Source organism: Triticum urartu, chromosome 6 (assembly GCF_003073215.2).
Source record: "Triticum urartu cultivar G1812 chromosome 6, Tu2.1, whole genome shotgun sequence".
Taxonomy (NCBI): Eukaryota; Viridiplantae; Streptophyta; class Magnoliopsida; order Poales; family Poaceae; genus Triticum; species Triticum urartu.
The window spans coordinates 160457954-160476549 of record NC_053027.1 but is presented as its reverse complement, the minus strand read 5'-3'; positions in this window follow the sequence as shown (position 1 = coordinate 160476549).

Genomic DNA, 18596 nt, shown 5'->3' with positions numbered 1-18596 from the left:
GCACAGGTATGAATATCTTGATTTTGTCATAAAATTGTCATGGATGTACATGCATGACAGAAAACGTGACCTACTGTGACAAACACGTATCTTCACGAAAGTGTATTTTTTGTAGTGCTACCTGGCGCGCCAAATGTCGGATTCGAGGTTCCGCGGACCCTTGAGAGGTTCGAACACTGGGGTGCGTCCGAAGAACTCGTCCCCCTCAACCTGCCTGCTCGCTAATTCCAAGGCCTAGCTCGACGAATCCAACGGACTAAAGACACGGCAGTTTACCCAGGTTCGGGCCACCTTGCGGTGTACCCTACTCCTGCTTTGTGGTGGATTGGCCTCGAGGCGCTGAGGATGAACTAGTACAGTGGAGAACAACCTCAGGACGAGAGGTGTTCTTGGCGCTCATTGAGCTGGGGCTGTGAGGATGACTTGAATGATCCGTCCGTCTCCACGGTGGTGGCTAAGTCCTATTTATAGTGGCCTTGGTCCTCTTCCCAAATGTAAGGTGGGAAGGGATCCCACAATGGCCAAATTCGAAGGAAGACAACTACTACATGCTATGCTGACAAAAGTAGTCTTCGCCTGCCAAAAGCTCCTGGTCGTGACGCCGCGGTGGGCTCCGCGATGACCTCCATCCTGTCGTCCTAGCGGTCTTGGTCTTGTTGCACCGAAATGGAAGCCTTTTCTTGATTCCTCGAGACCCCGCGCCTACACTTTCCTCCTTAGCACCAAAGAGGAAACTGGTACACTACGCCCACTGGCGCCCGCTTGGCCTTGGTAGTCATGGCTCACGTCATATGAACCTCGCGAGGTGCACCTTGCATTGATATCTCCGCTCCTCGGGAGCAAGCCTGGTGAGGCTGCCCTGCTACGTCTTGAGCTTGCGTTGGTTTTCCCCGAAGAGGAAGGGATGATGTAGCAGAGTAGCGTAAGTATTTCCCTAATTTTTTGAGAACCAAGGTATCAATCTAGTAGGAGTCCACGCTCAAGTCCCTTGTACCTGCACAAAACGATAGCTACTCGCAACCAACACGATTAGGGGTTGTCAAGCCCTTCACGGTCACTTACGAGAGTGAGATCTGATAGATATAATATTTTTGGTATTTTTGATATAAAGATGCAAAGTAAAAAGTAAAGGCGAAATAAAAAGCAAATCAATATTAAAGTGATGGAGATTGATATGATGAGAATAGACCCGGGGGCCATAGGTTTCACTAGTGGCTTCTCTCAAGAGCATAAGTATTCTACGGTGGGTGAACAAATTACTGTTGAGCAATTGACAGAATTGAGCATAGTTATGAGAATATCTAGGCATGATCATGTATATAGGCATCACGTACGTGACCAGTAGACCAAAACAATTCTGCATCTAATACTATTACTCCACTCATCGACCGCTATCCAGCATGCATCTAGAGTACTAAGTTAAAAACAGAGTAACGCCTTAAGCAAGATGACATGATGTAGAGAGATAAATTCATGCAATATGAAATAAACCCCATCTTGTTATCCTCGATGGTAATGATGCAATACGTGCCTTGCTGCCCCTTCTGTCACTGGACAAGGACACTGCAAGATCGAACCCAAAGCTAAGCACTTCTCATCGCAAGAACTACCAATCTAGTTGGCCAAACCAAACGGATAATTCGAAGAGACTTGCAAAGATAACAAATCATACATAAAAGAATTCAGAGAAGAATCAAATATTATTCATAGATAGACTTGATCATAAACCCACAATTCATCGGTCCCAACAAACACACCGCAAAAAGAAGATTACATCGAATAGATCTCCACAAGAGAGGGGGAGAACTTTGTATTGAGATTCAAAGAGAGAGAAGAAGCCATCTAGCTACTAACTATGGACCCCGAAGGTCTGAGGTAAACTACTCACACATCATCGGAGGGGCTAGGATGATGTAGAAGCCCTCCGTGATGACGGCCCTCTTCCAGCGGAGCTCCGGAACAGGCCCCAAGATGGGATCTCATGGATACAGAAAGTTGCGGCGGTGGAATTAGGTTTTTGGCTCCTGTTCTGATCATTTGGGGGTACGTGTGTATATATAGGAGGAAGAAGTACGCCGGAGGAGCAACGAGGGGCCCACGAGGCAGGGGGCGCGCCCTAGGGGGGCGCGCCCCCCACCCTCGTGACCGCCTCTTTTGTTCTTTGGAGCAGGGTCCAAGTCTCCTGGATCATGTTCGGTGAGAAAATCATGTTCCCGAAGATTTTATTCCGTTTGGACTCCGTTTGATATTCCGTTTCTTTGAAACACTGAAATAGGCAAAAAACAGGAATTCTGGGCTGGGCCTCCGGTTAATAGGTTAGTCCCAAAAATAATATAAAAGTGGAAAATAAAGCCCAATATAGTCCAAAACTGTAGATAATATAGCATGGAGCAATCAAAAATTATAGATACGTTGGAGAATTATCAGGCATCCCCAAGCTTAATTCCTGCTCGTCCTCGAGTAGGTAAATGATAAAAAGGGAATTTTTGACGTGGAGTGCTACTTGGCATAATTTCAATGCAAATCTTCTTAATAGTGGTATGAATATTCAGATTCGAAAAATTCAAGACAAAAGTTTATATTGACATAAAAAATAATAATACTTCAAGCATACTACAAAGCAATTATGTCTTCTCAAAATAACATGGCCAAAGAAAGTTATCCCTACAAAATCATATAGTCTGGCTATGCTCTATCTTCACCACACAAAGTATTTAAATCATGCACAACCCCGATGACAAGCCAAGCAATTGTTTCATACTCTAACTTTTTCAAAACTTTTTCAATCTTCAGGCAATATATGAGCGTGAGCCATTGATATAGCACTATAGGTGGAATAGAATGGTGATTGTGGAGAAGACAAAAAGGATAAGATAGTCTCACATCAACTAGGCGTATCAACGGGCTATGGAGATGCCCATCATTAGATATCAATGTGAGTGAGTAGGGATTGCCATGCAACGGATGCACTAGAGCTATAAGTATATGAAAGCTCAAAAAGACACTAAGTGGGTGTGCATCCAGCTTGCTTGCTCATGAAGACCTAGGGCAATTTGAGGAAGCCCATCATTGGAATATACAAGCCAAGTTCTAATGTAAAATTCCCACTAGTATATGAAAGTGATAACATGAGAGACTCTCTACTATGAAGATCATGGTGCTACTTTGAAGCACAAGTGTGGTAAGAGGATAGTAACATTGTCCCTTCTCTCTTTTTCTCTCATTTTTGTTTATATATTTTTTATTTGGGCCTTTTCTCTTTTTTATTTATGGCCTCTTTTTATTTGGGCTTCTTTGGCCTCTTTTATTTATTTTTCGTCCGGAGTCTCATCCCGACTTGTGGGGGAGTCATAGTCTCCATCATTCTTTCCTCACTGGGACAATTCTCTAATAATGATGATCATCGCACTTTTATTTTTCTTACAACTCAACAATTACAACTCGATACTTAGAACAAAATATGACTCTATGTGAATGCATCCAGCGGTGTACCGGGATATGCAATATGGCAATGATGAATGTGTCATGATGAACTAGATGGTGGAAATTTGCATGGCAATATATCTCGGAATGGCTATGGAAATGCCATAATAGGTAGGTATGGTGGCTGTTTTGAGGAAGGTATATGGTAGGTGTATGATACCGGCGAAAGGTGTGCGGTATTAGAGAGGGTAGCAAAGGCGGAAGGGTGAGAGTGCGTATAATCCATGGACTCAACATTAGTCACAAAGAACTCATATACTTATTGCAAAAATCTAGAAGTTATCAAAGCAAAGTATTACGTGCATGCTCCTAGGGGGATAGATTGGTAGGAAAAGACCATCACTCGTCCCCGACCGCCACTCATAAGGAAGACAATCAATAAATAAATCATGCTCCGACTTCATCACATAACGGTTCACCATACATGCATGCTACGGGAATCACAAACTTTAACACAAGTATTCTTTAAATTCACAACTACTCAACTAGCATGACTTTAATATTATCACCTCCATATCTCAAAACAATTATCATGCTTCAATCTTTTCTTAGTATTCAACTCACTCAAAAGAAAGTTTCACAAATCTTGAATACCAAGCATATTATTATTAAGCAAATTACCATGCTATTAAGAGACTCTCAAAATAATTTAGGTGAAGCATGAGAGATCAATAGTTTCTTTAAAATAAATCCACCACCGTGCTCTAAAAGATCTAAGTGAAGCACATAGAGCAAAATTATAATGCTCAAAAGGTATAAGTGAAGCACATAGAGCAAAACTACTTAGCTCAAAATATATAAGTGAAGCACATAGAGCAAAACTACTTAGCTCAAAAGATATAAGTGAAGCACATAGAGCAAAACTACTTAGCTCAAAAGATATAAGTGAAGCACATAGAGTATTCTATCAAATTTTAATTCATGTATGGCTCTCTCAAAAGGTGTGTACAGCAGGGATGATTGTGGCATACTAAGACACAAAGACACAAATAATACAAGACGCTCCAGGCAAAACACATATCATGTTGGTGAATAAAAATATAGCTATTACCGATGGAAGTGGACGAAAGAGGGGATGCCTTCCGGGGCATCCCCAAGCTTTGACTTTTTGGTGTCCTTGGATTATATTGGGGGTGACATGGGAATCCCCAAGCTTAGGCTCTTCCACTCCTTGTTCCATAATCCATCACAAGAATTCACCCAAAACTTGAAAACTTCACAACACAAAACTCAAAGAAGAAAACTCGTGAGCTCTGTTAGCGAAAGAAAACAAAAGACCACTTCAAGGTACTGTAATGAACTCATTATTTATTTATATTGGTGTTAACCTAGTGTATTCCAACTTCTCTATGGATTATAAACTATTTTACTAGCCATAGATTCATCAAAATAAGCAAACAACACACGAAAAACAGAATCTGTCAAAAACAGAACAGTCTGTAGTAATCTGTAGCTAGCGCAAGATCTGGAACCCCAAAAATTCTAAAATAAATTTCTGGACGTGAGTAAATTATATATTAATCATCTGCAAAAAGTATTAACTAAATATCACTCTCCAAATAAAAATTACAGCAGTTCTCGTGAGCGCTAAAGTTTCTGTTTTTTACAGCAAGTTCAACAAGACTTTCCCCAAGTCTTCCCAACGGTTCTACTTGGCACAAACACTAATTAAATACAAAAAACACAACCAAAACAGAGTATAGATAATTTATTTATTACTAAACAGGAGCAAAAAGCAAGGAATAAAATAAAATTGGGTTGCCGCCCAACAAGCGCTATCGTTTAACGCCCCTAGCTAGGCATAAAAGCGAGGATAGATCTAGGTATTGCCATCTTTAGTAGGCAATTCTTCAATTAGGCATCTACCATATTTAGGAATTTCTTTCTTTTTATTAATTATCAAACTTTTAGGCACAAGATCAAAAAATTCATTTGTAATAAATGGTTCCTTAATGATAGCAAAAAGATTGGGATGACTACTTATAGATTTAAGATCAGCAGTTTCCTTACTAGATGATTCACCCTTATTTTTAGGAACATACATAAGCTTGGCAATTTTAGTAGGAGGACTAGGAGTATTCTTTACGGAAGAAAAAGTGGTTCCCAAATTTGTAATGATACCCTCAAGTTTATCAATTCTAGTAGAATCTAGGTTTATCTTCTCATTAACTACGGGTTCCTTTTCCTTAAGATTTTTCAAAGTAATTCCTACCTTAGATCCATATTGAGTAATTTGATTGTGGATCTTTTTATCTGGATTTTCAATTGATTCAATAGTAGCAACTTTATTTTCAATAATTTCAAGTCTTTGCATAACATGCCCCAAAGTTAACATGGTTCGATTAACCAAAAGAGGTGGTGAGCCAAATAAATTTAGCATAGCATTATAGGAATCAAAAGTGTGGCTACCCAAGAAGTTCCCTCCGGTAATGGTATCGAGGATATATCTATACCAAGTATTAACACCTACATAAAAATTGCGGAGAAGAACTAAGGTAGATTGCTTCCTGGTAGATCTATTTTGAGCATTGCAAATTCTATACCAAGCATCTTTTAGATTTTCTCCCTCCCTTTGTTTAAAATTTAGAACTTCACTCTCGGGAGACAACGGAGAATATATGAGACTAGTCATGACGACAAGCAAACAAACTAGCACACGAGCAGAAAGGAGAGGGAGGATAGAGAGAGAGGGCGAATAAAACAGCAAGGGTGAAGTGGGGGAGAGGAAAACGAGAGGCAAATGGCAAATAATGTAATGCGAGAGATAGGGATTGCGATGGGTACTTGGTATGTTGACTTTTTGTGTAGACTCCCCGGCAAAGGCGGTAGAAATCCTTCTTGCTATGTCTTAAGCTTGCGTTGGTTTTCCCCGAAGAGGAAGGGATGATGTAGCAGAGTAGCGTAAGTATTTCCCTCAGTTTTTGAGAACCAAGGTATCAATCCAGTAGGAGGACACGCTCAAGTCCCTCGTACCTGCACAAAACGATAGCTACTCGCAACCAACGTGATTAGGGGTTGTCAAGCCATTCACGGTCACTTACGAGAGTGAGATCTGATAGATATAATATTTTTGGTATTTTTGATATAAAGATGCAAAGTAAAAAAGTAAAGGCAAAGTAAAAAGGAAAAGCAATATTAAAGTGATGGAGATTGATATGATGAGAATAGACCCGGGGTCCATAGGTTTCACTAGTGGCTTCTCTCAAGAGCATAAGTATTCTACGGTGGGTGGACAAATTACTGTTGAGAAATTGACAGAATTGAGCATAGTTATGAGAATATCTAGGCATGATCATGTATATAGGCATCACGTCCGTGACAAGTAGACCGAAATGAGTCTGCATCTACTACTATTACTCCACTCATCGACCGCTATCCATCATGCATCTAGAGTATTAAGTTAAAAATAGAGTAACGCCTTAAGTAAGATGACATGATGTAGAGAGATAAATTCATGCAATATGAAATAAACCCCATCTTGTTATCCTCGATGGCAACGATGCAATACATGCCTTGCTGCCCCTTCTGTCACTGGGTAAGGACACCGCAAGATCGAACCCAAAGCTAAGCACTTCTCCCATGGCAAGAACTACCAATCTAGTTGGCCAAACCAAACGGATAATTAGAAGAGACTTGCAAAGATAACCAATCATACATAAAAGAATTTAGAGAAGATTCAAATATTATTCATAGATAGACTTGATCATAAACCCACAATTCATTGGTCACAACAAACACACCGCAAAAAGAAGATTACATTGAATAGATCTCCACAAGAGAGGGGGAGAACTTTGTATTGAGATTCAAAGAGAAAGAAGAAGCCATCTAGCTACTAACTATGGACCCAAAGGTCTGAGGTAAACTACTCACACTTCATCAGAGGGGCTAGGATGATGTAGAAGCCATCCGTGATGACGGACCTCTTCCGGTGGAGCTCCGGAACAGGCCCCAAGATGGGATCTCGTGGATACAGAAAGTTGCGGCAGTGGAATTAGGTTTTTGGCTCCTGTTCTGATTGTTTGGGGGTACATGTGTGTATATATAGGAGGAAGAAGTATGCCAAAGGAGCAACAAGGGGCCCACGAGGCAGGGGGCGCGCCCTAGGGGGGCGCACCCCCCACCCTCGTGATCGCCTCTTTTGTTCCTTGGAGCAGGGTCCAAGTCTCCTGGATCACGTTCGGTGAGAAAATCACGTTCCCGAAGATTTTATTCCGTTTGGACTTCGTTTGATATTCCGTTTCTTCGAAACACTGAAATAGGCAAAAAAACAGCAATTCTGGGCTGGGCCTCCGGTTAATAGGTTAGTCCCAAAAATAATATAAAAGTGGAAAATAAAGCCCAATATAGTCCAAAACAGTAGATAATATAGCATGGAGCAATCAAAAATTATAGATACGTTGGAGATGTATCATGCCCCCAGCGAGGTCTTGGTGTCGTCCACTTCGCGAGGCTTGGCCCCTCGCGAGGGTGTTGGGTTGTTGTTGTTGAAGCTGGGTCGTACTAGGCTGTCAATGGAGCCACGCCATGGGCCGCAGGCACGCAAGTCTGGGTACCCCCGTTCCCAGAACATCGATAGTTTTTTCCATCATGGATGGCCCAGAGAATGTCATGCAGCTGCGTCTCCGGCCCGCCCAGGATGAAAAGCCCATTTTCTGTCATGATTTTTTTCATAGAAGTAGGAGCCCACCACATATATGATGATACCGGGTTTTGTCACAGTTATCGTCATAGAAGTGTCATAAGCATGACAGAAAAAATTTCGTTCGGCCCAAAATGTCACGATTCTGTCTTTTTTTGTAGTGTTATAGTGAGCTAATAAGACAAGATACTCCTTATTATCGGAGATATCGATGACGATAGGCTCCTTGGACATGGAAGAGGGCGAGGCCTCCGCATTGTGGGTGCCCTCGTCGAAGTGGTTAGTTGCCTGAGCTGCTCCGGGCACCAACCTGCTGGCTATCGAGATGAGGTAAGTACGTGCATGCTGAGAAAACACCTCGTAGTCTTCATCGAAGGCACCAAGGGTGGCCTCGAGAAAATGCCACGAACTTTCGTTTAAAGCAGCCAACTGCGTCACGGCATCGGCGCGCGATGCGTCAACGATGGCCTCGACGGCGAGGTGCTCCTCCAAGATCTGGGGGACGGCATGAATGGCAGCCATCGCGACCTCCTCCACACGTGCAACTGCGATGTGCTTCTCCGCTGCCAAATGCTCCTTGAGATCATGGCTATACTGCATGCACCATGGCTTAGGGTGGCGCTTATTTGGTGGAGGGGTCGGTGATTTGGATGGAAGGTGTCGACGGCGATTAGGCGGCGCTGAAATCAAGGAGTGAAGGTTTCAACTGGGGAAGGAAGGCAGAAACAAGGTAAATGTGGCTTTTGGTAAGGGAGACGGGCGGGGAGGTAGATATTTCTGCGGCAGCCAAAATTTTGAATCGCTTCTGTGAAAAAACTGGCGTGCACAGTGTCATCAGACGGTGCTCCAGGATATTTTGTACTGCATCTCACATGGTTGGTGATAATAAACTGTGTGGGATCTACATGATTATCTAGATTTGAGTTACATAATGGGGTCACAGCGGCAATGGACGGTGTTTGAATTGCTAGAACTTTTATCTGCAGTGAACATGCAACTATATGTGTGTCGTAATAGAGTTGGAATTATTTAGGGTTCATTTGGAAATTTTATACATTAAATTGGTTTTCTAGCCATTTCAGGTGCACAATTAAAAATTAAACTACGTACACATGCTCCGGTGCAACAACATGGGTTGTAAAATCATATATGTGTCCATGGTTTTATGCTTATGTCCCATGCAAGAAATGGGGATGAATTTTGGGGATCGTTTGGACATTTTTATATGTTAACTGAGTTTTCTAGGCATTTATGTTCATAATTCAAAATTGAACTACATGCACATGCTCCAGTCCATAAAAACGGGTTGCAAAATCAAATGTTTGTCCTTGGTTGCAAGCTTAGGTCACATGGAAGAAATGAGAATGAATGTCAAACACCTTGACACTGTCGCTCGGCCACTAACATTGAGATACATGGTTTTAAAATTCTAGTAAATCGAAAACTCGTCTGAGATTCATGAAACTTGACATGATATCACGGAACAGCATCGACATGCCATGGTAAAAATATTGTCCCATTTGGGGCAGGTTTGGGTATAAGCTTCTCGCAAACCAAAGCTTCTCTCACAACAAGCCTAATGGTTTTGGTAGGGCATGTGCCACCTAGGGGGACGAAACGATATCTGTTGCCTGATAACCCACAAGTATAGGGGATCGCAACAGTTTTTGAGGATAGAGTATTCAACCCAAATTTATTGATTCGACACAGGGGGAGCCAAAGAATATTCTTGAGTATTAGCAGCTGAGTTGTCGATTCAACCACACCTGAAAGACTTAATATCTGCAGCAAAATATTTAGTAGCAAGGTAGTATGGAAGTACCGATAATGGTGGCAAAAGTAACAGTAGAAGGATTGTAGCAATTGTAACAGTGGCAACAAAAAAGTAACAAAGAAAAGATCAATATCAAACAAGCTCGTAGGCAATGGATCAATGATGGATATTTATGTCGGATGACATTCATCATGCAACGGTTATAACATAGGGTGACACAGAACTAGCTCCAATTCATCAATATAATGTAGGAATGTATTCCGAATATAATTATATGTGCTTATGGAAAAGAACTTGCATGAGATCTTTTGTCCTACCCTCCCGTGGCAGCGGGGTCCTATTGGAAACTAAGGAATATTAAGGCCTCCTTTTAATAGAGTACCGGACCAAAGCATTAGCACTTAGTGAATACATGAACTCCTCAGACTACAGTCATCACCGGGAGTGGTCCCGACTATTGTCACTCTGGGGTTGCCGGATCATAACACGTAGTAGGTGACTATAACTTGCAATATCGGATCAAGAATACAAATATATTCATGAAAACATAATAGGTTCAGATCTGAAATCATGGCACTCCGGCCCTAGTGACAAGCATTAGGCATAGCAAAGTCATAGCAACATCAATCTTAGAACATAGTGGATACTAGGGATTAAACCCTAACAAAACTAACTCGAATACATGGTAAGTCTCATCCAGCCCATCATGGTCCAGCAAGCCTATGATGGCATTACTCACGCACGGCGGTGAGCGTCATGAAATAGGTGATGGAGGATGGTTGATGATGACGATGGCAATGGATTCCCCTCTCCGGGACCCGAACGGACTCCAAATCTGCCCTCTCGAGGAAGAACAGGGCTTGGCGGTGGCTCTGTATCGTAAAACGTGATGAATCCTTCTCTCTAATTTTTTTTCTCCCCGAAAGTGAATATATGGAGTTGGAGTTGAGGTCGGTGGAGGTCAAGGGGGGCCACAAGGTCGGAGGGCGTGCCCTAGGGGGGTGGGCGCCCCCCATCCTTGTGGCTAGGGTGTGGGCCCCTTGGTGCTGATTCTTTCACCAATATTTTTATTAATTCCAAAAGTTGTCTCTGTGAAGTTTCAGGTCATTCCGAGAACTTTTTATTCTGCACAAAAATAACACCATGGCAATTCTGCTGAAAACAACATCAGTCCGGGTAAGTTCCATTCAAATCATGCAAGTTAGAGTCCAAAACAAGGGCAAAAGAGTTTGGAAAAGTACATACTATGGAGACGTATCAACTCCCCCAAGCTTAACCCATTGCTTGTCCTCAAGCAATTCAGTTGACAAACTGAAAGTGATAAAGAAAAACTTTTACAAACTTTGTTTGATCTTGTTGCATATATGTAAAGTCAGCATTCAAGTTTTCAGCAAAGATCACGAACTAACCATATTCACAATAACTTTTAGGTCTCGCGATTACTCATATCAATGACATAATCAACTAGCGAGCAATAATAATAAATCTCGGATGACAACACTTTTCTCAAAACAATCATGATATAATATAACAAGATGGTATCTTGCTAGGCCTTTCTGAGACTGCAAAACATAAATGCAGAGCACCCCTGAAGATCAAGGACTGACTAGACATTGTAATTCATGGTAAAAGAGATCCAGTCATACTCAATATCAATTAATAACAATGCATACAAATGACAGTGGTGCTCTCTAACTGGTGCCTTTTATAAGAGGATGATGACTCAGCAATAAAAGTAAATAGATAGGCCCTCCGCAGAGGGAAGCAGGGATTTGCAGAGGTGCCAAAGCTCGAGTTTTGAAATAGAGATAAATAATATTTGAGCGTCATGATTTCATTGTCAACATAACAACCAAGAGATCTCGGTATCTTCCATGCTACATACATTATAGGATGTTCCCAAACAGAATGGTAAAGTTTATACTCCCCCACCACCAACAAGCACACTCCACGGCTGGTCCAAAAACAACGTGTACCGTCAACTAACAAAAATCTTGGGGGAGTTTTGTTTGCAATTATTTTGATTTGATTTCCTTTGAGCAAGGGACTAGGCATCCTGGTTACCGGCTATTTTCTCATGAATGATGAGTGGAGTCCACTCATCCTAAGAATAACCCACCTAGCATGGAAGATATTGACAGCTCTAGTTGGTTTGGCACATGCAAATTTACTTGGAATGGTAGGTAAATACCGCATATAGGAAGGTATGGTGGACTCATATGGAACAACTTTGGGGTTTATGGAAGTGGATGCACAAGCAGTAATCCCGCTTAGTACAAGTGAGGCTAGAAAGAGACTGGGAAGCGACCAACTAGAGAGCGACAATAGTCATAAACATGCATTGAGATTAACCAACATTGAATGCAAGCATGAGTAGGATATAAATACCCATGAACATAAATATCATGGAGGCTATGTTGAGTTTGTTTCAACTACATGCGTGAACATGTGCCAAGTCAAGCCACTTGAATCATTCAAAGGAGGATACCATCCTATCATACTACATCACAACCATTTTAATTTCCATGTTGGCATGCAAGGTAAACCATTATAAACTCCTAGCTAATTAAGCATGGCATGAGTAACTATAATCTCTAATTGTCATTGCAAACTTGTCTCATTCATAATAGGCTGAACTAGGAACGATGAACTAATCATATTTACAAAGACAAGATAGGTCAAGTTCATACTAGCTTTTCCTCATCTCAATCATTTGATCATATATCGTCATTATTGACTTTCACTTGCACGACCGAATGGTGTGGATAATAATAATAGTGCACATGCATCGGACTAAGCTGGAATCTGCAAACATTTATTCGAATGAGAAGACAAGGTAATATGGGTGTCGGTGTCAAAACCGGCGGATCTCGGGTAGGGGATCCCGAACTGTGCGTCTAGGCGGATGGTAACAGGAGGCTGGGGACACGATGTTTAATCAGGTTCGGGACCTCTTGATGGAGGTAATACCCTACGTCCTACTTGATTGTTCTTGATAATATGAGTAGTACAAGAGTTGATCTACCACGAGATCGAAGAGGCTAAACCCTAGAAGCTAGCCTATGGTACGATTGTTGTTGTTGGTCCTACGGACTAAACCCTCTGGTTTATATAGACACCGGAGGGGGCTAGGGTTACACAGAGTCGGTTGCAAGGAAGGAAATCTACATATCCGTATTGCCAAGCTTGCCTTCCACGCCAAGGAGAGTCCCATCCGGACACGGGGCGAAGTCTTCAATCTTGTATCTTCATAGTCCAACAGTTCGGCCAAAGGATATAGTCCGGCTGTCCGAATACCCCCTAATCCAGGACTCCCTCAGTAGCCCCTGGACCAGGCTTCAATGACGATGAGTCCGGCGCGTAGATTGTCTTCGGCATTGCAAGGCGGGTTCCTCCTCCGAATACTTCATAGAAGATTTTGAACATGAGGGTCATGTCCGGCTCTGCAAAACGAGTTCCACATACCACCGTAGAGAGAATAATATTTCCATAAATCTAATCTGTTGACGTACCCCGTAGTGTGACATCACACCACAGCCAGGTCTTTATTCGAATCGTTTTTCATAACCCATCTCAGCGTGTTTCGCGAGGCGGTTTCCTTGGCACGTCTTGTCGAAGCAGAGATCGTGTCCCCTTTATCACGGGATTCTCATCAATACGGACGTGGGTAACCCAACCGTGCCTACGGGTAGGACTCCTAGATCTTAGGCAAGTCCCAAACGGCTACGAGGAGGACGCTTGATATTCACCCTCTTTATAAAGGGGACAAGGCTTTTTCTTTTTTACCTCTCGTGCTCAATCAAATCCTTCCCCCGCTTCGAGTTCTAACACCCAAAACTCAGGTCAGGTGCTTCGGACCTTCAACTATGTCCGGATCCAACCTTCAAGGTCGGTGGATGCCTTCCTCCGTCATGGAGGAGGACATCAAGAAGTTGAGAGAGGCCAGATATCTGACCGCCAAAATTTCGCATCGGCTGCCTGCGCGAGGGCAGGTCGTCCCTACTCTGGAACCCAACAAGAGCGTCGTGTTCATCTCTCACTTCCTCCGAGGACTAGGCCTCGCTCTGGATCCCTTTGTTAGGGGTCTTATGTTCTATTATGGGCTAGATTTTCACGATCTGGCCTCGGATTCCCTTCTTCACATCTGGACATTTATTGTCGTATGTAAGGCCTTCCTCCGCATTACCCCTCACTTTGGCCTGTGGCTCAAGACCTTCGATGTGAAGCCGAAGATGATCGAGGGGCAGCACGCAGCGTGCGGAGGTGCTTTAATAAGCAAAATCGTTGACGCTCCATGGCCTGAGGGTTGCTTCCCAGAGGTGTCCGGACTGTGGCAGCGGGAGTGGTTCTACATCACAGCTCCCCGAAGTGCCAATTGGGAAGCTGCCCCCACCTTTCGCTCAGTGCCCCCACCACAACTGATGTCATGGATCAGCAGGTGGCTGAGCTGGGGTCCAGCCAAGGACGTGTGAATACTGCAAAACCATATCCGAGATCTCTTTGAGAGAGATTTCAGTCTGGTTATGGTAGTGCAAGTTATGCTAGTTCGTCAAGTCCAGCCTTGCAAACGCGGGCCCCTTCGCATGTGGGAATTCAACCCGGAAGGACCGCGAGCTATTCAACATTTCCTCGGCATGACACATGAAGAGATGTACAAATTGTTCTTCGGACCACAAATAATGTGTCCGGACATCACTGAGGATGCAGGTCTGAGCTGCAATCGCCCAGACACCCAAGTAAGTAGCCCCACATCCGAACACACTATCCATTTATTTATCGCAACGTTGCCCTAAAAAGCCGCACTTTGACCAGGATTGGATAGCGAAGGCAAAGTTGATCAGGTGTCCGGCCCCCCTCCCTGAGACCTCACCAAATCCCGTGCTAACCAGGATGCTGGAGATCGCGCCTTATCAAGCGCCCTCAGGAGAAGATAAAGGGGGGAACAAGGAGGCTAGCGCCTCCGCGAAGGAGGTTAGCCGAGGAAGAGGAACTGAAACTTCATATCCCCAGGGAAGGAAGAGAACCGCCTCTGAGGACCCGGAGACAATGGTCTCCAAACGGGGGAAGAAATCTCCGCCAGAGGGTCCTGCCCTGGGGGATACCCTGGCCGCAGTATGCCCTCAAGGGGATCAGCCCTCCACCGAGCTGTAAGTAAAAGGGTACTTAATAATGAAAATATCTCGCTTTACTTCTCAGGAAAATAATCGAAGCATTTACCTTGCAGTTTGAATCTCAGCCCTTCTCAGCAGAGCTCGTCTTTAGGGAATCTTCTTCCAGAGATGATGGAGAGTGAAACGCCTCCCCCTGCCACACCGCCTCATGAGGCGGGCGACCCCGAGGTGTCGTCGCGGAGGGTTTCTCCTGATCCGACAAGGCCAGAAGGTAATCCTATGGCCACCCAAAGTCCTCAGTATCCGCCTCTTGAAGAGAGCAATCAAAAGAGTTCGGCACCGTCTGGTGTGCGGTCGGACATACTGAGGGATCTGCTAGAGCAAGCGGCTATCTCAGAAGAGCACCGCACGTTGATGGGTACAGTGATTGAAAGGATTTCGTCCGCCGAAAGCGGGTTGCATGAAGCCTTTATGAGTCTACTGACGGGTTTTGAGGTACACGAAATGATGTACATTATTGACAGTACCGCACATTTTTAGATGTGCCCTGTGTAGATAGTAGCCCCTGAGACTCTGGTTGTCTTCGAAAATGGCGGCAAACAGAGGATCATAGTCCCAGGTAGTAACTAGACCGCCTTTATGTGCAGGTGGTTGAAGCTCCGGTGGCTAGCCGGACTGATGGGTTTGCCGAATTAAGGCAGCAACTGAATGCGGCAGATGTCGACATCGTGGTTGTTAACAAGCGGCTTGACGAGGCACAGGGTAGGTGATTTTTCTGGTGATTGTCACATAATAAGAGCAGCATGATGCCAGTATCTTTAATATGTTGTGACTGCAGATGGAGCTGCCACCATGGAGACCCTTCGGGCGGAGCTTTCCCGAGCCAAGGAGCAAGCAAGGATTAGCAATGTGGACGCTTTAAAGGCGGCCGAAGAGTTAAGGGCCGAACAGGCCGCGCATTGCGAGAGCAAAGAAAAAATAGCCAAGATGGATGTAGAGTTAAAAGATGCTGCTGACCATTACCAGCTTCTTGAAGAAGAAAACTGGGCGAAGGCGACAGACCTGGAAAAGGCCCGGGGGGCTGCCAAGGAAGCCCGCTCCAAAATTAGAGCGGTGAAGGAGGAGCTGCATCAAGCTACGGATATTGTATCTGCGAAGCCCTTCTTGTTGCGGACTAAGTTCGGGGATCCGAAGTATGCACCTCTAGACCGGCTATGGAGTTCTGCGGACGCCTACGTGGATTTGGCTGCAAGTGCTGCTGATGCGGACGAGTACTTCAAGGATCGGAAAGGTCACGAAGTGGAAAAACTGTTTTGGTCACAGTTTCATGCTCCAGCCCGTCCGCTGCGGTTGAATGAGCAAATGGCCGAGTGGGCCGAGCTCCATAGATTATCTGCACTTGCCATGAGGTCCGTTGTGAGTTATCTGTGGCCGGGAGGGCCAAGGCCGAATAGCTACTTTAGCTTAGTGCAACAATTCCTTGGTGTTGTGCCACGCATTGATGTTGTAAAGAGGTCGGCGTGCATAGAAGGCTCGTGGATGGCCCTTGCTCGTGTCAAAACATACTGGGCGGAGATGGATGCCACCACTGTTGCGGCATAGGGTTCAGCCATAGGCCAAGTGGCTGTCGAGCACTACTTTGAAGAAGTTCTTGAAGGCGCTCGTTCGATAGAGGCTTAGTGCTCGAAGAATATTATGTCCGAGTGACATGTATTCCCATTGTAAAAACAATGTTTTACTGAATTGTAAAGGCTATTTTATACTTTTGCCCGAAAGTACTATGATGCCTCCTGTGCGGCCATTTATGTATATATGTATATAACCTGAAAGATGGTAGTCGTCGGCTTCATCCCCCACGCATATAATGCGGGGGTGCTCGCAGAAGACGCATGTTCACACTTGATCCAACGTCTTGGTCCATTAAGGAGGTGCTAGCGCAGCGAACCAGGCAGTCGGACTATAATGCTTTAAGACTTTCACTTAGCCAAAGGAGTTTGACAGTGGGGCTACTATATAGCCCCTGGTGGCTCCGCGCTCATCCGAATTTGGGGTGCGTACATGCCTGACTGAGAAACGGCCCTTCGTTAACACGGAGGAATCCCGAAGATTCCGCTAGGTCATCGAGTGGTTGACCAGTCTCACGCTATATCATGACAGTCAGTTTTCGGCTTTCTCTACTAAGGTGCTCGTCCGGATGAACCAGGGCACAATCGCAGTAGTTCTCCTGGTGCCGCCCTAGCCGATAGAGCGGAACGTAAGGCAGCAAAACACAATAGCCGGGCAAACCCAACATTTGACCAAAGACATGATTCGGAGCTGATGCATATAAGGCCAAACTCGCGACGCGGAACACTCCCTAAGGTATTCAGTCTTTATGATGTAAACCGGGCTAAACAGTGCCCTTTGTAATAAGCCCCTGGTGTCCAGGTACGTGCAATATTCTGACGTGGCCACATGCCAATACGTCAGCATCCTTCTCAGTTGTACTGAGACTCCGGGGGATGTGTATCAACAAGAGACACTAAAAAAGGTTTACGCAGGGTCTTAATCTAAAAAGAATCCTTGGAACGGGTCCCTGCTGCACGTCTGCGCATGTGTCTCCGTTGTGCCGTATCCTGGACGGGTGTAGCACGATGGTCATCTGTAAAAGAGAGGAACTTAGCTGAAAAGTTGTCGTGCAAAAGGTAGGTTATACTAAATAAACCATGTACAATTCAAGATGAGTAAAGTTGAGCCTAATTGTCACTTGTTTACATGCTTGAGCCCCTTGTATTGTTATAGGGGTGTAGCCATCAAACCTGTATCAATTATATATAGCTACACCGGACTCATCTAACCGTGTCTGTGGTCTTAACGACCTGTCAGATGCTCTAGTTGGTGAGGCCGTCTAGTGTGCGGCTGCCAAGGCAGCCGCACGATCTTCCGCGCGCAAGGAGCGCTCAATATTTCCATCTACTGTAATGATGCCACATGGACTGGGCATCTTAAGCATGAGAGAAGCGTAATGCAGTATTGTGTTAAAGCAAGCGAAAGCTTCGCGTCCGAGTAGTGCTTGATAGACACTTTGGAACGGAGCGATGTGGAAGGTTAACTTTTCGCTGCGGAAGTTATCGGGAAAGCTGAATATAACCTCTAGTAGCAGGGAGCCCGTACAATGGGCTTTTGGGCCTGGCGTTACTCCTTTAAAGGTAGTATTGCTATGGCTATTTTTCGTTGGGTCTATCCCCATTTTGCGGACTGTGTCCTGATATATCAGGTTTAAACTACTGCCGCCGTCCATCGGGATTTGTGTGAAGTGGTATCCGTTGATTATCGGGTCTAACACCAAGGCAGCCCATCCTGCATGCCGGATACTTGCCGAGTAATCCCAATGGTCAAAGGTGATCGGTTTGGACGACCAGTGGCAGAGCTCCGCGGTGATAGGCCCTGGGGCATGTGTCTCTAGGAGTGCCTCTTTGTTTCTCCCCTTCATCACATGTAACACGTTTACTGGTTTGACTTCTGGTGGGAATTTCTTCTGTTCCCCGGTGTTTTCCTTGCGAGGCTCGTCCTCGTCTTCGCTTGGTGTATCCTGCCCCTTGTGTTCGGC